Raw genomic sequence first — 23,568 nt, forward strand, 5'->3', positions numbered from 1 at the left:
TCGAATAACGTTTATTCGTATATAATTCGAAAATAATCCCACCACTAGTACATATATATCTTGAACAGCGTTTCTTAAAAAGGGAGAGCGAAAATGTACTGGTTTATGAGTATGTGTTGGTGGTATTATATTCCAGAAACTCATATTAAATCAAATTGGCTGATTTCTGTTCATGCAAGACATCAATGCCAAGGCCGGTGTCAACTCAGTGAGTTAGCGCAACCACACCAAGCGATTTTTTTACGCTGCTCAGTAGTGAGTTGGTAGAGTTGCTTGCGCTATTCAGTCCGAATAATATTTGTTTGTCAGATTCAAATGGTGTTATTTCCGTTACTGGCGACACAGAATTCATGACAGAAGTGATGGTAATTCAGGTTGTGCACCAGAGAAACTTGTTAATAGATATCGCTCGCTTCCTATCTTGCATGCTCTTCACTAACTCTTCGCCTCCATCCGTCGTTACACGGCGCTTTGTTATTTTTAAGCCGGGGGTTTGTCACGTATTACGTTTTCAGGTATTGTGGTATCGGATTCGTCATCTCTTTCGTTCCCTCCACAACTTAAGCACATTCTGTACGTAAGCCATCAATTTTTCAGAAATCTTCCACTAATATGCAGGTTTTTCTGGTAGAACTTTCGGGCATTCTGCCTCCCGTACGTTACTTTCATTTAAAGTAGGCTTCTCTGTGCCTTCCTCGCGTCACGAGCTGCGTACGAGCCTATGCTTATTTTAATGAAAATTATAAAAAAAGCGGTATTCGTTCGGAAAATAACAGCGAAATAATAAATAAACAACTAAAAAAATTAGGAAAGTTTCTTACATCATTTCTGCACAAGTACCTATACAAATTTCATTGTAAGTAAGTCCTTAAATACTTGTTTTTCCAAAATCCATTAAAAAAAGAAAAGCCACTGATGAAAAATTCGCCGAAAAAATTACAGAGCAAATGAGCTAAGCTAGAATACCCACTGTAAAGTTAATGACCTGTTAGCTTAAGGGCCCATTACTGATACTGAGCATAGACTTGACTTGACTTGGCGTAAACTTGGCAACTTAGCCACGATTATACTCCACTTAGCGCATACAATCTGGCATCATAATAAATAAATGTCAATTTGTATGACAAAATGTCAAAATGAAATGGAAGCAAACAAATGGCATCTCAAAATGTAAACGTCACTTAGAACTTACATAGAAAATCAAAATTCAACAGGCTTCTAAGTCAAGTTAAGTGTTGCTAAGTTTTGAGTAATCAGTAACATGCAATGTTTATTTAACAGAACTGTAAGTGACAGGTCTGAAGGCAAGTCAAGTCTCTGCTAAGTATCAGTAATGGGCCCTTTATTTGCTAAACGGGAATGCTTAGTTAAGTCTCCACCAATGATGCCAAAACGTGGGAATTTCCCTCATTCATGGCATTTTTTAACAATGAATGTGCTAAAAGAGTAAGAGGGATTTCCGCAGGATGGCAGAACATAAAGTGGGAAATTTCGAAATGAATTCTTTTAAATTGCTCAGGCGAACAAAAATCTGAGTAAAAATAAAAACTAGTAAAAATGGGTTAACGCATTGAAATCTATATGAAAGTAATATGTGGTCCCATTTTCCCGACCATTTTTGTACTTGGTTTTTGGATATATCATAAGTTTATATTTTAATCACTTTTACAATAAACTTATTTTTTTGCCGGCCTTTCATAAAAGGCACATTTTTTGGGGAAAAGAGAGGGATTTTCTCACGCAAATAAGGGGAAAATTGAAAACTTAATCCAATTTCATGACATTTTTTCTGAATTCGATGGCAACACAGCTCTCCACAACATTTTACTGCAACGGCGATCAGAGTACGAGTTCAAGTTCAGCGGTTGAATATGTTATATATTATAACAGCTGCGAGTAAAAAAGTAGCAGCGAAAATGATTTGAAAATTTTAAACTTTTTTTTTTTTGTTAATTTTAGAAAAAAGTTTTAATAAATTTTTAAACCAAAATAGTGTAAATCGATTTTCGAAGATATTCAAAAGTTCGAGAATATATTAAAAATTGTCAAAAACATTTGAAAATATTCACTGGGCATTTTAAAAAGATTTTCTAGTTGTATAACAAAAACCATGCAAACAAATTGCAATAACGTTTTCGAAAAAAAAAAAAAATACGAGAAATATTAAGAAAAATCTTACTGGAATTTTGCAGAAAACTTTTGGTTTATCGTTAATTAAAAAAGACAATAGAATGAATTGTATAACGAAAACCAATTCCGAAAAAATTTAAAGTTTTTGAAAACCAACAAAAAATGTTCGAAGTCATATCAGAAAGGAATTCTAGTTAAATTTATTATTGTTAATTTTAGAAAATAAATTGTACAACGAGGATAATGTAAATCAGTTTTCGAAAAAATTTGAGAATAACAAAAAAAGTTGTCATAAACATTTCGAAACAATCACTGGGAATTTTAAAAAGCCTTTTGGAGTTGTAAGAAAACTTGGCAAACCAATTCAAATAAGGTTTTAGAAAAAAGTCGAGAAATCGAATCGAAGGATTTCGAAAAATCTTACTAAAATTTTTCAGAAACCTTTCGATTTTTTCGTTAAATAAAAAAAATCTTGAAAGAATTGTATAGCGAAAACTATATTAACCAATTCGGAAAGTTTTCGAAAAATGTATAAGCATTTCGAAATTATTAGGAATTTTCAGAAGCACTTTGAGTAGTAAGCAAAAACCATGTAAATCAATTTCAAAAACATGTTTGAAAATTTTCGAAATTTTCGAAACATACTGGGAGTTTCAGAAACTGTTTAGTTTTTTTGTTGATTACAAAAAAAAACAAAAACCAGAAAAATGAATTATGTAACATTAACTATGTAAACCAATTTCGAAAACATTTTCGACAAAATTTTGAAGTGTTTAATAATCTTCATGAAAATTACGAAATGTTTAATGGGAAATTTCAGACACTTTCCGCACTGCTTTGTAGGCTTGTCAGTATCAGCTGAATAACGTACAAGATTAAAGCGCCTAAAATCACTCATTGATTTTTTACAATTTCTTCCTAATGGTGTTTAAAATTTTTTACCATACAAGGTTAGGTTGAACTGGTCGGTCAATAAAGAGTCACATAGACTGAATGTGTCCATAGTGTTACCAGCATTTTTTGACGAACCAACGGCAGAACCCCAATCAAGTGGAAGAACTTATGTTATATAATAATTCCGCCCTCTTGACAAATGCTAGAAGTTTTCTAGGACCTAGCTTAATTGCTCCCTCGAGATCTGGCAACTTTGCCGTCCCTAATAACTGGAGCCGTGACCTTGCGAGCGCGGGACACGAACACGAGAACGTCCTCCACTGTTTCTTCCTGCAGCTCGCACGCACTTCCTACATCTGATGTTACTGACGAGACCCAACTTATAAGCATGTGACGACAGAAGGCAGTGTCCGGTTAGTAAGCCCATCGGGCGCCTAAGTATTCTGTCTTCAGAGATATGAGCCAAATTGTGAGTCTAATATCGTAGGCTTTGCACATGATCTTAGAAATTGTGCAGCCCCCCGCTTTTGTCCACGCCTTTCCTGCTTGATAACATAACATGCAACTCCTGACTTCTTTTAATTTCTCTCAAACAGATTGGGACGTCTATTTTCGTTTCAGCGAGTGTTGCACCCCGACTGACCAAACCTGAACTTACACTAGAATTGATTGATCTGTCAAATTGTATATTGGGAAGGTTACTTAAAATTCTTAATAATAATCTGGAGATTTTTATGAAAGTTTTCAAAAACTTCTTGAATTTTCGAATATTTCAAAAACGTGTACGAAAAAGGGTGGTTTAGTTTGGTTAAAAAATTTGTTAGGCTCAATGACGATTTTTAAAAACTTTGGGTTGGTTTTACGAAAATGTTTTCGTAATACGTTTAAATAGTTATACATTTCACATTACATTTAGCTTTTTCAAAACTTGTTAATATTTTATGCAATTTTTTCACTCGCAGGTGTACATAAGTATATACTCAGCATTTGATAGCCTTGAACTAATGCAAGAGGGCGCTTAACAGTACAAAAAAAAAAAAAAAAAATAGTAGAAACACAGCCATTGAGCATGTGATTAAGATTGGTAAGAGCAAACGCCACGCCGGTCTATAGGCGCCTGTGAAATCGTATGCCGGTCGATCACACGGTGTTCGTTTTTTGATCAGATGACAATAACAGAGCGCTGTTAGAGCGCGTTCAATAAATTGTCAACGAGAAAATGGCAGACAATAATGATAAAGAAAATAAAACAAGTAAAGGTGTCTAAGCTCGGGTGTATCCAAACATTATATACTCAGCGTGAGCATCAATTGTACATTTCATTTCAGATAAATTACTTTTCTACATAACACGTTGCAACGCCCGTTTAAAAAAAATGTCTCCCCATTTTCTCTTACAATAAAACTTGATAAGTGAAATATCATTGATTCAAAACTATTTTTTGCTAAGTTATAGCTTATTATTCTAGTCTAATACGCTTTTAAACTTGTTTTTTTATATCTAAGTTGCCGTGGTCTTTAACCGATCCCGTCCATTTTTACTAGAAATATTTTCTGCTATAGCGACAATTTGTGTACCCATATTTATTACGATCCGTTAATTTTTCTTCGAGCTATGGCTCCCGAAACGTAGAAAATTGCTTAGTCACAAAAGGGGCGGTGCCACGCCCATTTTTTAAAATTTGAAGTTTTTCCTATTTATTGTTATAAATCCGGTTGGGAAATGAAATACCATTGATATAAAGATCTTTTTTGGAAAGATGTAGCTTATAAGGCTGAGTAACACAGCACTGTGCTGTGTTATTGTGTTAACACTCAGTAATGTGCGGCACACACACGCACACTGTGGGCACAAAATGTATACTCTACGTTTAAAATATTCTATTTTAACAAAAGTTGTGATTATATAACCTAGATTCCCTAAACAGGGGAGTATGAAAGAAGATAAATGTTGTCATGATTTACTTTTCTAAATGGCGTCAAACGTGGCGTTAGAGGTAAGTAACACAGTACTGTGCTCTGATATTGTGCCAACACTCATATCGACTTTCGATAATCAGTTATAACACAATTGTGTCAACACTGCAAAGTGTGCCTGTGCTACTGTGTTAACACTCAAAAAATAGTGTCATTACCCACCACTAGTAGCTTATTTTATTCGTCCACGACCCTTTAAAAAATCTTTTATATAAAAGTGGGCGTGGTCCTTAACCGATTTAACGATTTTTGACTTATGATTAATAATATTTGTAAAATTGATTTTATCACAAGTGGGCGGTACCCCGCCCATTTTAATTTTTTTTTGTTTTCAAATTTTTATCAAGAGTCTCAATATCAGTCCACAAGTCAAATTTCAGCATTCTAGGTGTATTATTTACTAAATAATCTAGTTTTTTGTGTTTTCCAAAATGTTATATATATAAAAAGTGGGCGTGGTTATCATCCGATTTCGCTCATTTTCAATAACAATCTATTCTGGGTCCAGATAAGCTAGTGTACCAAATTTGGTGAAGATATCTTAATATTTACTCAAGTTATCGTGTCAACGGACAGACGGACGGACTTGGCTCAATCAATTTTTTTTCCCCTATACTGCTGATTTTGATATATGGAAGTCTATATCTATCTCGATTCCTTCATACCTGTACAACCAACCGTTATCCAAAGTTAATATGCTCAGTGTGCAAAGCACGCTGAGTATAAAAAAAAAACTAGTAAATCAATTGAATAGAGAGATTATTGAATGCTCATAAAACTAAAAAATCGCAGTCAAAATTAAGCTGAATTATACAAGTACATTACATTAAGAAATAACAAAACCCAAATAAGAAACAATTTAATTACAATTTCAAGTGATAATCCAGTGCATATTTGTTTTTTTTTTTGTTAGGCAGCATGTTTGGAAATTTTCATACGTAGGATAGCTTTTTTTTATAAACTTGGTATAAGTTTTTCATAGTTGCACTTTTTTCAAATCAATTTTTATTTAATTTTATTTTCGTTTCTTTATAAATAATTTATATGCACGGATTTCGGGTAAATTTTGCATATTGGCGTGCAAAAAAAAATGAAGAATTTATGTATAACAAAAACAAACTGATGGAAAATTTGCGAATAAACGCGCGCGCAACTTTTTGAAGCGTTTCTTATATATTTAGCGTGCGTGGATACACGACACATAAAATCGCGTTAAGTTAGTTTAAAAGTCGCCGAACAACTGAGCAAAGATGGCAAAAATAAATATAAAATGTACCACAAGTTGTGACTCGCCTCAAATGCCGCGCTGTTTATGTTGTTGCTTTTCAATGCTATTTAAATTATTTTTTTTCAACATTGTACTACAGAGCGATAGTCGCTTGGGTGGTTCTGGGAGATTGTTGGTAAAAGGTATAGTGCGGTGGTGAGGATGGCGTCTATCGCTTGCGCACGTAACTCATAAATGGCTATGGGAGCGCAAGCAGTATTGGGAGCAGCAGTATTGAACGCTACAAAGAGCAAAAATATTTAGTACAGTGAACAAACTACAAGTAATAGGTGAGAGAGGAGTATTGGGTGGTGAAATGGCGCCGCACAGTGATTGAAAAAGGTACTTACTATTCTTTGAAACTTTTGGTGTTTATATTCGAATATTTTACACAAAATTGCTTTCACAAATTGCGAATGATTCAAGTAACTGATAAGGCGTATTTTACTTTTTTGAATTCCTTCATCCCGATCAAGGTTATGTGAAAACGGTGCTTTTATAAAAGCTTGTTTAGAAAATTCGGTGCTAATATTTTATTTATATTATTTATAATACCTTTTATAAAATTAGGCTGACGACAGAGTAAACACGAGAAGCTTTGCTATAATATAAAGATAGAAAGCTATGACAATGACTTCATATTTAAATTTATAAAATTTGTCACAGTTCCAGAAACGTTTCAACCTTGTAAAAAAATATGAAAATAAAAATTGCTCCCCGCCTCTGAACTGCTTTGGTTTTCAGTTACCAATGGCTCTCTTGTGTGTGCCTTTGTGACTTCACAGAATGGCTTTAGGCCATAGACTGCTGCTATAGGACCCTGCTGGGATAGGTAGTCTGCCTGTTCATTACCTTTATATCCCTGATGCTCGGGAACCCATCCTAACATAAAACATACTGGCTTATGTGATAACTTTTCGGACCTGATAAGGCACTCCTCAGACGTCTTTGTAATTCGGCTATTAGAAATTTGTTCTACACGAGTTGAGAATCAAAATCGAGTGCTTCAGATTTCCACCCTTGGACATGATACACGATTTGTAACGGTCATACTGTCTATCAATTATTCGGCAAACGGCTGCGTGGCACCTATAAGGTACGAGTAAAGCAGACATCGCTATTGTATATATCTTCTAAAGAGTCAAATTCCAATCCTCGTCTTCCCAATGGCTAAGCGGGGCTCGTCTTACGTTTTACGATCCGTGATCGAAAACAATTTTTTTAAATAACAAAAGGACTGAAATGGTGGACCGGATCATTGACATATGTGAACTAGCAGCAAATAACATTCGTTAAATCCCCAACTTTTTAGAAATAGTTTGACGGTTGCATAGTTATCGTTTGGTTGAAAATGGGTTTCAGTCACTGATCGTAAAACTTAATATGGGCCCAACTGAGCACACAGAGACTGGATGATTCCACCTCTTCGTTCTCCATATAAAAACCCTAATACTTCCGCCGAGCGCTTGGAGTCAACTGGACGGAAATATCTCGCTGTCCGGCAAGAGGTAGTGTTAGCACAGCTCTTGCTTCAGAATAAAAGTCTGACGGTACTGATAGTAATAATAACAATAATATAGTCTGCTTACCACACTGTACAGCGGTTTACGATAACGCACCCAATATTGGGGTATGTAGGCGCTTAGCAGAAAGTCACACGGGTAAAACTCAAAATACATATATCCAAAGTTTTTCGCAAAAACCGCTTAAGTTTTTATTTAAAACTTGCAAATTACAGTTAATGTTTTGAATTTGTATTCTTAAAGAATTAAAACAGATACTGAAAACAGTTCAAATGGCAGGCTAGAGACTCTATTGAGATAGTAGCTTGCCTACCAAAACAAAGGGTGTTAGATTGTAGTACCAAGCAAAGTAACATTAAATTACTTTAGAAAAACGTCTTTCTAACGGTGTAGTTCCTACGATCGGCATGAACTATTTAAGTCCGTCAATTTGTAGGTAAAAAAGCAGCGCACTACAAATCAAAAGAGAACGTATATCAAAAGATAGGAACTTTCGTCAACAAAGAAAAAAGTGTGGCTGACTCCTAGAGGGACTACCTCGGAAACTAAAATTTTAATGGAATTTGGTAAGAAAGTATCACATACTAAGGTCTTTTTGATTTAGAACATCGGTTGTGGTTTCATAGCAGAATTGTGCAAAGTCGTTTCACACAGAGTGCTTCACGTCGCCGAACAAGCGGAGTAGCAACATAGTAAGAGATTGTTCTTTATTTACGCATTTCAAAATAACATGTTTTGCAAACAAAACACCAAGTATTAAAGCTTTTTAATATTAGCATTATATTGTAACTCTTTGGTACTATCATGTTTTTTCATAGCATATTTACGAAATATTTTTTTAATGTTAGCGAACAATGTGTGCTTCATTGCTCGTTGATCCACGACTAAACCATTACAACAACGATCAAAGTACTCTTACCAATACAGTCATAGTTTCAGTTTTAAAGAATCCTTAACAAGGTTGCCACCTCTTTAAATATATGGAAATCAAACAAAAGGTATTTTACAACGTTTTTAACAAAAATATTTTTAAAAGGAGCTGCCACGTGGGGTTAGCACCTAATCCTATTAGGTTTTCTTCTTTAATATTTGCCTCTACCACGAAAACGGGTTGATACATTTGAATGAAATTTGGTCATAGATATTAAAACATCCTCAGACTTTATATATGGGCGTTTCTATTTAGGTTGGTTTTACAAGGTTGCCAGCTGTTTTATATAGTTTTTCAAATTAAAATTAAAAAAAAAAAAACAACAAGTAAAGGTGTCTAAGTTCGGTTGTAACCGAACATTATATACTCAGCTTTAGCTTCAATTGCACATTTCATGTCAGATAAATTACTTTTCTACATAACACGTGGCACCGTCCGTTTAAAAAAAAATGTCTCCCCATTTCCTCTTACAATAAAACTTGATAAGTGAAATATCATTGATTCAAAACTATTTTTTGCTAAGCTTAGCTTATTATTCTACTCTACGACCCTTTTAAACTTGTTTTATATCTAAGTTGCCGTGCTCTTTAACCGATCTCGCCCAATTTTACTATTTTCTGCTATATGGAAAATTTGTGTACCCAATTTTATTACGATCCGTTAGTTTTTCTTCGAGTTATGGCTACCGAAACATAGAAAATTATCATAAAAGGGGTCATATAAATAGTCATAAAAGGGGCGGTGTCACGCCCATTTGTTAAAATTTGAAGTTTTTCCTATTTATTGTTATAAATACACTTGGGAAATGAAATACCATTGATATAAAGCTCCTTTTTGCAAAGATATAGCTTATTTTATTCGTCCACGACCCTTTTAAAAATCTTTTATATAACCGATTTCGTAAATTTTTCATCAAATCATTCCCTGTAGTAAAGGCAACCTCTCTGCCGAATATTGTTACGATAGGTTTAACGATTTTTGATTTATGATGATTAATAATATTTGTAAAATTGATTTTATCACAAGTGGGCGGTGCCACGCCCATTTTAAAAAATTGTTTCAAATTTTTCTCAGGAGTCTCAATATCATTCGCCACGTCAAATTTCACCATTCTAGGTGTATTATTTACTAAATAATCAGGTTTTTTGTGTTTTCCAAAATGTTATATATACAAAAGTGGGCGTGATTATCATCCGATTTCGCTCATTTTCAATACGGATGTACGGACGGACATGGCTCAATCAAATTTTTTTTTCGATTCTGATGATTTTGATATATGGAAGTCTATATCTATCTCGATTCCTTTATACCTGTACAACCAACCGTTATCCAATCAAATTTAATATACTCTGTGTGCAAAGCAGCCTGAGTATAAAAAAAAAGTCTCCCGAGTACTTGATTAATACAATTCCCAGTCAAACACTTCTAGAACTAAATGATAAGAACTGCGCAAGCATGTGCTACTTCAAAAAGGCGCACACCGTGGAATCCATAACATAAAACTTTCTTTACTCCACTCAAGCGGTTATTGCATGAAACCGCAGATATATATAGTATATGGGGTATTCCATCCCATTTCGACCAATGTTGAACCCGACCCCTTTAGAATTGGCTGAACGTTTTTCTTCTTTTTCTAGCTTACGAAAGACGTTTTTCAGACGTTTTCATCCAACTCAAAAAAAGTTATGAATTAAAAAAAAACACTGTTTTTGTTTTCAAAATGCTATAACTTTTTCAAAAAATTGACCGTTTGGGATCTTTTTTTTTTTTTAAATTTGGTTTTAAATGTACTTTTCGGAAAAAATTCCAAAAAATTTTTTAAGTTTTTTTTTTGTAATTTTTCAGTTTTTCCGATTTCGCCCTTTTTTTCTCATAAAAAACTTCAATCAATTCTGCAATCATCCCCACTAATCCCGCAGTGGGCCGAGAATTTTTTTTTTTTTTTGAAATTGAAAAAAAACTTTAAAATTTTTTTTTGTATTTTTTCCGAAAAGTACATTTAAAAACATATTAAAAAAAAAAAAGATCCCAAACGGTCAATTTTTGAAAAAGTTATAGCATTTTGAAAACAAAAACGGTGTTTTTTTAAAAAATCATAACTTTTTTTGAGTTGGATGAAAAAATTTGAAAAACTTCTGAAAAACGTCTTTCGTAAGCTAGAAAAAGAAGAAAAACTTTCAGCCAATTCTAAAGGGGTCGGGTTCAAAATTGGTCGAAATGGGATGGAATACCCCATAAACAAGCATCAATATGTCTACATATGTATGTATATAGTTGCATGAACTGTTAAATGTACAAATACGCAGAAAAGCTAGAAAAGAGTAAATGAACTGATGATGAAATTCAAAGCAAAGCGGGATCAGATTAATGAACTATTGGTGACTTTTTTTTTAATTATGGGATAAAGATTTATTATAATCATGTGCAGATGATGAAACGTGATAAGAGTTTTATTTATTTTGTTTATTTTAACAGTATCATGACGTACTTAGTAGTTTAGTCTAGTTTGCGTCCTGCTTTTAATTTTTTTGTTCAGAATGTTGCTCTCTAGCATGTGAATTTGTGAGCTAGATAAGCTTATCTAATGGTTTATCACAATTTTTTTTATACATATGGTTCCAACAAGTTGGCAGGCTATCTAAAGCGTAAGCGAAATGGGAACCATCAAAAAATAAAAAAATAAACCAATCGTGCATTCGAAAAAAGTGGAAAAAACTAGAATTCCAGGCGAAACAAAAAATGTATTATTACTCATTATGACGTTTTTATATTTTCCGAAGGTTATAGAAAGTAAAGCGTTAACTTATAAATGTCAATAATGATAAAGCACGTGAGTGAGTCTTAGAACGGAATCCCAAGAACCCGCAACACATTTATATATTTGTATGAATATACAAATTTGTTTGACTGTGTGAGTTGAATAAATATAAAATAATAATTTATAATATCCATTATCTGGCAGATGCAGCTTAAAATTGTGAAATGGTTTTACTAACACGTCAGAAGATACTTACACAGCGGGGTACTATAGAATAAGTGATGGATGAGATATTTTGACTTAACTTTCACTCAAATTTTTAAGTAATTTATCTTTTACTAGAAGTTTTAAAATTTTATCACTTAAACACTCATAATATTCATTTAATACTCAATCGCTACAAAGCAACTGAAATAAAAAACGTATTAAACGTAAAGGAATTACCATTTTATAAGAGTGACGGGTGGGAGTACGAAATCACCCGCCTATGTGACAAACTTTAAAAATCTTTTCAAAATTGGCTGTACCATATGATGAGTTCCAAACCAAATAACAATAAAAGACTCATAACAAGTTCTTAGATAAATGAGAAACAGTGCCTTAAATGCAAACACATTTTCAAATGCTACTTATGACATTATAGCAGTTATAAAAGAACGCACCTACAGGCCTAAAATCACTTTTATGAGATTTATGATGTTTGTAATTAGTGCGTTTTGGTCTGAAAAAATTTATTTAATGCGTTTTAGTTTGAAATATTTTAGAAGTATTGCGTAACTTTGGTGTGAAGGGTATAAGCTTTAATGGAGTAAAATGTCTGATGCCATTAGTTCAGCGACCCTTGAAGAAGTAGTGTCATCAAGAAAAAATATAGTCGTGATGAATATATGAAGTACGTCGGCCAGTTCCAGGTTTGTTTCGGATGGTAAATTAATTAATTTTCTTTGGGGTTTTTCGGAAAATTCTCATCCTTGGGTATTCTATGGAGTATTCTGAAGGAGTACACCGCGCTGAAGCAGGTGACCCTGACCTAGGACATCGCAATTTAAATGGTACCACTTTTTTTTTAATGTATTAGGATCAGTTGTTGTAGAAATTGTATGGAATTACTGCGTTCTGATGCGAAAGGTTTTCTTTGGTATATTTCAGAATGGAAAAATGAATATTATTACATAAATTAAAAAAAGCTAGGCGAACAGATTTTAGGCCGAATGGGACCTTCATGTTTTACACCGACTCCGAACGGCATCTACAAGCAGATGAGTTTTCACTGAGAAGATTTTCATGGCAGAAATACAATCTGAGTGCTTGCCAAATCACTGCCAAAGGGCGACTCCGCTTAGAAAAATTTCCTTCTAATTGAAAAAACTTGTTTATAAAATTTGTATGTTGCTTCCCCGAGGCGTGAACCCAGGATTTTCGGTGTGGTAGGAGGAACACGCTACACATTACAAAGTTTATTGCGTTTTGGTTTGGAACTCCTCATAAGTTTTAACGAGAAACTTAGATCCAATTTATTACACTTAAACGCAAGTTGTGTCTTTTACAAAGAAAAAATATAATCTCATGTAACGACAAGTTGCATACATACATATGTGAATAAATTTCAACTAACTGCTAACATTTAACATTTAAATATCATTTTCATCTTTAATAACCCTAACAAAACTTAATGAAATAGGAGACAATCATTAATTTTCAATTTATTATTCGTGTATCTTTTATACTGGAATGACCCACATATTAGTCTAGTTAATGCTTTTTAAACAAATTAAATTTGTGCAATTTAATTTTAAAAGAGTTCATATTCGAGCCCTTTAATTGGTTACAGTGAAATTGAGTTGAATATTTAGATAAAAAAGAACTGTTGAAGAGGCAAATAGGTTAGGTTGAACTGGCCGGTCCATGAGGACCTCACATAGACTGATTGAGTCCGTAGTGTTACCAGAAGTTTGTTTTAACGACCAAACTGAAAAACCCTATCAAAAAACAGGACCTATGTTATAAAATAACTCCGTCCTCTTGGCAAATACTAGAAGCTTCCTAGAACTTAAGCCATTTGCTGCTTCTAGATCTGACAGCAAGTGCAGCGCACGAGCACAGAAGGTGCTCGATCGTTTCCTCCTCCAACCCGCACTTCCTACATCTGCTAAATAATAAATACTGTTAAAATAAAATAAAAACTGTTAAAATTTTTGAAAGAAGGAAAAGTCAAATTCGAATAATTTTTTAATGGAAAAAAATCAGTAGGTAGTTATACTTCGTGGAAAATTTAAAAGTTTGGTATATTTTTTCGAGTTTAGAAATATATAATTTTTTTTTAAATTTTACCAGAAACATTTTTTTCGTTTATGGAACAGTAGACTATTGAGGCTTAAAACTTTTTAAATTTGTTTTTGACTTTTGGGAAAAATGAAAGAGTGGACGTAGTTTAAGATTTTTTTACCGCTCCAAGTGTTCTAGAATTATTAAAAAGCTCAATTGAAAAACTTTCGATTGTTATTATTGTAGCGATAAAGACACTCCCCGAGGGTTTTGAGGAGTGTTATCGATTTGGACAGATCTGGTACGTTCCGGTAACAAGCACCATTAAGGTACGGGAACGATTTAATATGACCACATTGAACCTTCTAGGCTATCCCGCTGCCACCCCCCAGAGGAACTTGGGATCGCCAGAGCCTCGGCTGTTAAGAAACAGGATTCGCCACGGGTAGGTGAGGTTGACTTTGAAAGGGTTGAGCTGCAAAAGCCCTTGAATTATTTGGGTATTTTAGCCGCCTATTGCGACAGGCATATTGCCGCGGGTATATTCTAAGCCCCCTAATCCGCTGGGGGTAAAAACTATCGATTCATTTTATATCGTTGATATAATAAAATGGTGGATGATTGTCAAATTTGGTTTTTGAGACAAACCGGTTTCAGCGTTGAGCCGTTTTCGAAAAATGTCACAACGTCGAAACCGGTTTGTCAACAAACCAAATTTAACAAGGCATGTTGGAAAATCGTTCCAATATATACATATGAAATCTTTTGTATACAAATTATACGTAAGTTAGCCGATATTTTTTTCTTCTTCTCACGAATTTTTTAACTACTAATGAAAAATGCGGCAAAATTCTGTTGAACTGCTTTCTCATAGAATTAAAAAAAAATTTTTTTTCAGGAACTTGATAATTACAGGAAAGCAGTGAATGTTTTTATTACGTTGTTTTACCGTAAGTGGCAATTTGTCAATATGGCCTAAAAAAAAAATTATAAGCTTTAGTATAATAAGGCCCCTGGACTAAATGTACAACCTGAGATTTTTCCTTAGGTCCCAGAAGGGTCTGTATTTTGTCCTGCAATAATCCCAACTAATTCCCGAACAAAACTTTTGCTTCAAATATTGATCAAATAGATTTGCGAAAGAAAATTCCGTTGCTTTGGACTCTCACTACGAAAACGGAAGACTTTTTTATTTTTAACGCTAAAGTCCCAATTAGGTTTGCTTTGTTTATGCTAAAACGTCTGTTGATAGTAAAACAACGCTAATATTATGTTAAGAAAACGAACCCCCAGTGATATTCCATAATTGTTGTAAATATTTGCACATTTTTTTCATATACAGTGGGCATGGTAATGCCGGTTGGAATATTTCGATTTAGCGACTAGTCGAATGAAATTGAAACCAAACAATTGTACGGTGAATTGTGGTGGTGAAGAGTAAATAAAATAAAAATAAAACTATTTGCTGGTAAACAAATTTCATGCAAAATGTACTTATACTTCATACAATATCTGCAAACAAAAAGAAAAAAAAATAATTCCAGTGTGTGTGAATATAAATTCAATGGTTACAAACGCATTCGTCATGCAAAGTGACATCTTATCGGTTACGGTGATCAACACACCGCCTCAAGGCAAAGGCATTGCGATGAAAGAAGGTCAAAATGTAGGTAAACGTATTTTTGCTGATTCATTCATTTGCGTCTTTTACTTTGCTTTTTGCTAATTTAATTTGGTTTTTTATTGTTGAAATGATTTAGGCGACCACCGCGGTGTGGTGGTACATGCTTCGCCTACCACACCGAAGATTCTGGGTTCAAGCCCCGGGCAAAGCAATCCGAAATTTTAGAAAAAAGTTTTTCTAAGCATGGCTGCCCCCCGGCAGTGATTGGACAAGCATTTCGAGTGTATTTCTGCCATGAAAAGCTTTCAAGTGAAATCTCATCTGCCTTGCAGATGCCGACATATATATTTTCAGGGACACTCCTAAAATACACACTTAATGAGATGCTGTTTTTTATACAATATTCGACTTCACATGAACTTAGATGCCTTGATTTGTGTCAATATTCGTGTTGTATTTAGGTGAGTAAACGAATTTGCGCATAAAAGCAAATATTAAAATAAATATATTTCAAAACTATTTTTTCAAAAGAATTCAAACAACCACAAGCCAGTTCATGGTCCAGCATAACAACTTAATGGAAGGCGGTAAGAGTCAGTATAGCAAGTTAATTTAATGATGGGTCATTCCATGGTAATCGATTCGACACAAACAGAATATAAGACCGATCTCTACCATAGATAAATCTCCGGAGATCCAAGTGAGCTTAGACAGAAATACTTTCGTCTAGTTCTTTTGAAAGCTGGACAGTGAAGCATAAGGTATATTGATGATTTAATAATAAGAATATGAGGTTTAAATAAAATGGCATTCAAATCAGCTTTATTAATGAGTTACGGTAGTTAAATTTCTTATTATTGACGCGAATGGTAAATCACAAATAATTTGACGCATTTTTTAAAACAAGCTCTTTCAACATAATAAAAATACATTCAAAATAAAGACACATTTCAAGATTTAATTTAATATTTTTAGGTTGATTAAAGGATTTTGCAACATTAGTATCGACACTGTCTCCAGTTTTGTAAGAAAAATTATCTCAGTACCTACCATATAAAGAGAGCATAAGTTATTTTTTATATGGAAGAAAATTTTAAACACCTTTCGAAAAATGTTTTTCAAAAATCAATACGACGCATAAATCGTGCTTTGTTAGACTAATACGGTTTTCACACAGAAACTTAATCGAATCACAATTCTATTTAATGAAATAATTAAGTTTCCCTTTTCATACAGGGCCTTTTGCTTCATTAAGCGAATATCTCACAGCCCCCAAAAAAAATATTTCCTTTTTACAAAAAATAGTTAAAATGGAAAGCAGCCGTTAACTATAAATACAATCAAAATAAAATGCATGCGCAACTACCCATAGATGTTGCACCTAACCAAATATGTGCCTATTTTCGATAAAGCCATATTATCTTTTGCAGCAAATGCAGCGAAAATTAAAAATCAAATTTTTTCATGTTTTCCTATTTTATGTAAATTATTGAAAATAATTTATTTTTGATTGTCATTTGTTACATTGACAAAAAAATTCGAAGCACCGAGCAAAACCAACTGGATTTTCACTCGAATAGGCATTCAATAAAGCAATAATGAGATAATTAAGAATGTATTTGTATGGAAGATTGAGTTCAATTAGGCCTTTAATGTAGAAAACTTGACTAAATATTTCATTAAGCCTCTGTGTGAAATTGGTATACAATTGATTTGGCCACAAAACTATATACTCAAAAAAATTCAGAAAACGTTCGACGTTTTTTGTAAAATTCTTTTGAATTTTGGAGTTTTTTGAAAACTTCTTGGAGATTGGTTTGCATAGTTACAGTAAACAAATTCATGCCACTACTATTTTCGTGTTCTCTGCTGTACGCACATCAATTTTTCAAAAAAGTTCGAAAATTTAATATTATATTTTTTTTTGAAAATCTTCAAACTTTTGGAACTAAAATTTTCAGAAAATATTTAAGTATGCAGTTTTTTAGTTCACTCATTACAAGCTGGGCACTTCTTTCGAAATTAGTATTGGCTTTTTTGGCGTAAGTAAAAATGCAATTTGTCATTTTGGTGTTTTTTTATAACTGTCACTGTAAATATGTCTACTTTTCAAAATTGTTTACATTCAACAACTAAATACTGACCATTAATAGACGCATGTAGACATGTACATATGTATTTACATACATATTATATTGTCGGTTTAATGAGTATTTTACAGTATGCTTTTCTTTTGTATACTTTTCTTTTGAATACTCTCAATGAATGACGTTCATTAACCTGTTGCGCGTTCAATTATAATTGTTTTTTTTACACGCTCGAAAGATAAATAAAAACTAGAGACTAAAAATAGGATATAAGTGCTGAATGAACGAGGGAACATAAATGAACAGCAATAAAGTAATAATAGTTTGGTAGTTCACCTACGCATTAATTTTCTTTTGAAACACACAAATATATTTTATATGTAAATCTCTTCAAAGCCTTTTCTCCCGGGAGTGGGATATGAACCAGCACTCCTTCGATGGTTGAAGTTTTACAAAGGCATTCAATACGAGCCGGACCCGTGCGCATCTTGCGCAACCAATCTAAAAGTCTCTTATCAAATATCAACAAAAATCAGCTGTTCTATCAGTCAATTAAAACTTACAGCTTGTGATGCCATCTAGCGTATGGTAGCAACTGCCAGTAATGCAGTGCAAATATTCACAATAGTGCCATAGTACAAATAGATTTCTTTGTGTGCTCACAATCGTTTATTTTTAACAAATTCTTTTAATAAAATATAGTTAAACAAAAGCTCTACGACCAAATTTGCCCAAAGCTCGCTAATAGCCCGAATCTCCATCTTAACAACCAAAACTTTATTTATAGATTTGTATTCCAAATAAGAGCGAAAAAGGGGCCCGTACATAAAAACAGCAATTAGAAATAATATATATGATAATTTTAGCTTTTGAATAAATAAAATGCTATATGTGAAACACAAAGTATGTGGAACACTTTTTGGCGCGTTCAAAAGATCTTTTTGGTAGCATCGGATACTATATGTTAAGACTCCATATCATAGGTATACAACGGTTCGATTTACCAATAATGTTATGCTTTATCTCGCACAATATTTTAAATTTTAAAAATACTTTCTGGCACAACACGTTCATATGCTATCATATTTTCCAACTTTCGAGCCAGTATTTTTCATTATAACCAAATTGTATCTAAATTTTGCACAGCCAATTGAATTCCTCGAAACAATTGGAACATTACAAAATTAAAAACAGTGTCCACTTTTGAATAAATTAAATTTTATGCGTAGTAAAACAACAAACATAATAAAAAAAAAAAACACATAAAACCAATTAAAGATGCCGCATGCGAAGAGAAAATGCCAAACTGTTCAAGAATAATAAAATAAAAATATCAACAATCAAAAAATGCTACAAAGTCTTTTACACGATTTTTTTGGCACTATATGTAAAGAGGGGAAAGAAATCGTTTCTTTTTACCGTTTCGTTGCAGCACTTGTTTGAGAGGTGGGCGCGATAGGCGCCAACGTCTAGTGACACGAGCACAATATAAACCAAATTACAAGTGAAGTGGTAGGAAGCCGGCGTTTAATGTGATGTGATATTTTTAGTGACTTTTTAAATTAAGCGACGACGCGACAAATTTTTACACATATCAATGTACAGAATGCAGAGAATCATCAGTTGAAGATGAAAATATTTGTGAAAACAAATGTGGGTCATCAAATAGAAAATGTGACGATACTATTATTAATGATGCTTCACTTTTGGACGCTGCTATAAGAAGCGGCATGCTGTACTTTATAATAACTTTATTTGTTTTTAGAAAAAATTAATATTTTTGGAAATGGTCATTCATTAAAACGTTGGAGAATAAGTTATGATTCGTCAAAATTTTTCACATGGCATTTATTATAGTTGTGATTGTGAAAAATATTATGCCATTTTGACTGAGCGAGTATAGAACCATCTGGACTATTTCCTTTTTTTCGCTGTACAGAGCCCCATCTGGTACAACATTGAACACAAAAATAACAGTGACAATTTTTATCATATTTCGTCAATTAAATTGATCTTTTTTATTTTCGGTAAATCAAGCAAAAACTTCAATGAATTTTGTAACTAAATTTATACAAACCAATTGCAAAACGTTTTCGAAAAAATTGGAAATTTCTAAAAAAATTTCGAAAATTTCAAATTTTTTAAAGTTTTCTAAATTTTTGTTGTTATATCGGCCTACTGATTTTAAGATCGCGGGTTCGAATCGAGCTCAAGGCCTAACAATAATTTTTTTATCATTATTATTGTTATGATAAATTTTTTCTTAATTGAAAAAATTTTTAAATTAGAATAGAAGAAAGAAAAAATTTAGACAACTGCCAAAGCTCGTTGTATAGATCCATTTCGGGAACTGCTAAATTCCTTCATCGGCAACGTTTAGGCTCCGCTGCTATAACCATTCAGCCACCACAGCGGTTTTTTGTTTGTCTTCATTAATCCTACTTCTATTCTGGTTCGTGCCAATTGATATTCACAACAACAATGGCAGCATTGCCAACAAACAAGTCCAATTTTCACAGCCATTCTGCAACAGATGTCGCAGTGTTGTGAATATCAATTGGCACGAACCAGAATAGAAGTAGGATTAATGAAGACAAACAAAAAACCGCTGTGGTGGCTGAATGGTTATAGCAGCGGAGCCTAAACGTTGCCGATGAAGGAATTTAGCAGTTCCCGAAATGGATCTATACAACGAGCTTTGGCAGTTGTCTAAATTTTTTCTTTCTTCTATTCTAATTTAAAAATTTTTTCAATTAAGAAAAAATTTATCATAACAATAATAATGATAAAAAAATTATTGTTAGGCCTTGAGCTCGATTCGAACCCGCGATCTTAAAATCAGTAGGCCGATATAACAACAAAAATTGTTAATACATCCCAGAGCACGGGGAAAAAGTGTCAATAAAATATGACACTATGGCAGCATTGCCAACAAACAAGTCCAATTTTCACAGCCATTCTGCAACAGATGTCGCAGTGTTGTGAATATCAATTGGCACGAACCAGAATAGAAGTAGGATTAATGAAGACAAACAAAAAAAACCGCTGTGGTGGCTGAATGGTTATAGCAGCGGAGCCTAAACGTTGCCGATGAAGGAATTTAGCAGTTCCCGAAATGGATCTATACAACGAGCTTTGCAGTTGTCTAAATTTTTTCTTTCTTCTATTCTAATTTAAAAATTTTTTCAATTAAGAAAAAATTTATCATAACAATAATAATGATAAAAAAATTATTGTTAGGCCTTGAGCTCGATTCGAACCCGCGATCTTTTTCTAAATTTTTTTTTAGTATAGAGTTTTGTAGCCCTATCGATTTATGTTGTGCAAAGTACAAGTTATAGGTCTCTTAACACTGGCATTGATTTGGACAGCAGTTTTGCCGAAGGGTGTTTCAGATTTTTTCCATAATATAAAGAACTGTGAAAAATCAATGCAAATTTTGATAGAACTATAACTTGAACTTGGTTAGGCTTAAAATACTTGAAAAATGTCAGAAAAATCTTAATAATAAGTGCGCACTTTTCGTTATATTTTCTCGAATTATTCGAAAACGTTTTAGGTATTGGTTAAATAGTTAAATAGTTTCAGATACAAAATTTTTTGAAGTTTTCGCTTAAATTACCGAAAGAATCATATATTATAATAATTGGTACTGCTGTTTTTTTTGTTCGTTCCTGTATCTCCTTTGAAGCTGTCCTGTTGTGAAAGTTCCAATTATACAAGGAATCGACGACTGCATGATCTGTGGGTGGTTATTAATTAGATAAATGCAAATGGTTTACTATATCCCAGAAGGAAAAACGGACTACACCTGCGTGTACAAAGAATGCAGAACAATTATTCATTTTTCTTCCTTTAATTTGCTCTTTTTTCTTTTTCAATGAAAACATTCATGGAAATTAAAACTACATGACTGTACTGGTATTCCCAACACTTTTGAACATTTAAAAAAAGTTATCTAAAAATTTGCAAATTATTTTTGGCAAATTTCGAAATTTTTTTAAAGAATTTTCAAAAGTTCAAGACATTATGAAAAGTAAGTAAATTATCTGGACAAAAATCTGAAACAACCATTGTCAGTTATAATTTTAAAAATATTTACCTTTTAAAAATTTTCGAAAACTATTGCTTCACACAAAGAACTACATCTGACCCCACCCATCCCGTCTTCGATACAACTACAAGATTATTTTGCTTACCAAAGGGGCATTTCAAACAAAACTCGGTGCTTGAATTTTCACAGGACTCATCTTAAATGGCCTGTAGGGTACGAGCTGGGATCTACACTAGAAAAAAAAACCTTCGTAAAAACGAAGAAATTAGTTATTAAAATAAGGAATGGTATATGGTGTTTCGCTATAGAAATCCTCCTCCAAATCTGGACAAGTAGGTTTTTTTTGTTAATTAAAACTACTATTTTTCTTGGTTAATGGAATAATTTTCTCGAACATGGAGAAAATTGTAGAAAAGATTAAACTGTGTAAATGTCACGACCGTGGATTTCTAGTCGAGGTGCTTAACTCGAGTGCTCTTATTCACTGAGCTAACTCATTAATTTTTGTCACGATATTTATATGTATATCGTTACAAACATTAAATACATATTATTGATGGAAAAAATTTTAGAAAAATTTTCCTGCCAATTAATAAAAGGTTGTATGCAAAAATTAGGAATTCTTACTCTTAAATTGAAATTTTACGAAATTTTAAGAAAATTTTTCTTGTCAATATTTTCCTCATTTTGGCTAAGTGATTTTTCTGAGTATACCCAACCTCCGTTGGTTTGACATTTGTTTGCAATTTGGAAAGGCTCGAGATACTTATTGGAATAACATCTTAACCCACTTGCCAAACCATCTAACCAAGGACCTATGTTATAAAATAACTCCAAACTCTTGAAGAATACTAGAAGCTCCTAGGACCAATACAACTTTCTGCTTCTTAATATGATACCTGTGTCGCTCCTTATAGGAGTCTCAGCCTTTCTACACCTGCTATCACTGAATATACCTAATTGAAAAGCATGTGACTCCAGAAGGCTGGATACTGCCGCAGAATAGCCGTCATAAGCCTACATTCCTCTTTTTTTTTAGTGATAAGAGTAAGTTTAAGGTTGGACGACTTGCACTGGATGTTCGACCAACAAATGAAATATTTACCCAATTTTTTTTGATGGTTTTTTTTTTGTTGGTAAGATATGTTTTTTTTTTTGCACAACAATCGTTCATTATCAATCAATATGACAATCCCACGATATTCAAATTTAATAAAAACGTAATTAAAAGTAAATAATTATGCGCTGATAGCTAAAAATGATGAATTCTTATGAGTAATTATTGTATAATGGGTTTGTCATTTCGATGCATTTTGGGTAAGTATCTTAAGGTAACGATAAGAAAAACTACCAATTTAAGTTGTGGTGAGATAAATAGCACAGTCACAAAGAAATGGTATATGGATTCAGCACAAAGCCATAGATTGAACTGAAACTGCAAATAATATTTTGTTTACCACGGGTTATTCCACATGTGTGCCACCCAACATTTTTTACATCTCCAGTTTCTATGAAACTTAGTTGGACTTTCGTGTTGTTGGACCTCAGCTTTTATGCCAAAAAGCAAGACTTAGTAACAACGGGTTGCCAAGATACAGGGGCTGGAAAATTTAATAATTATCTGATACCTGTGTACATACATACGTTATCGATTCTTTATTATATTTAATCGTATTTATTAATATACTTATTAAGAGCTTTCTTTTTTTAACTTTACAATGTTATATATTTATAAATTTTTTTTTTTTTGAAAAATTGGTATAAAAAATTATAAAAATAAATTGTTTTTCTGATTAATTTTTAGTGCAAAATTTTTAAATATTTATCACACTTCAATCTACAGACAAAGAGTTTAAAATAAACAAAAAAAAAAAAGATTTATGAAAAAATTGGTATAAAAAGCTGGTATAAAAAATTATAAAAATAAATTGGTTTAAAAAATTATAAAAACAAACATATTACAACTACTATTTAAAAAACTGGTCTAAGAAATATGATATAAAAAATAAAAAACAAATATTTTAGTTTACGTTTTTTTTAATTCGCTTTGCTCGAGTAT

General features: G+C 32.9%; 1 protein-coding gene across 8 annotated transcripts in view; it reads right to left on the reverse strand.

The window, feature by feature from the left end:
* Window positions 1-23,568, reverse strand: part of LOC137238234 (E3 ubiquitin-protein ligase RNF181 homolog) — a 122,740-nt gene that overhangs the window by 42,982 nt on the left and 56,190 nt on the right. The window contains exon 1 of one of the 8 annotated variants that reach the window (XM_067763013.1): window positions 5,868-6,247. The exons of the other annotated variants lie outside the window; for them this stretch is intronic. The gene's annotated coding sequence lies outside the window, so the exon portion shown is untranslated. Of the gene's footprint in view, window positions 1-5,867; window positions 6,248-23,568 lie in introns of those variants that run through there. 8 annotated transcript variants of the gene reach the window in all.

Source organism: Eurosta solidaginis, chromosome 1, assembly GCF_040869045.1.
Source record: "Eurosta solidaginis isolate ZX-2024a chromosome 1, ASM4086904v1, whole genome shotgun sequence".
Lineage (NCBI taxonomy): Eukaryota > Metazoa > Arthropoda > Insecta > Diptera > Tephritidae > Eurosta > Eurosta solidaginis.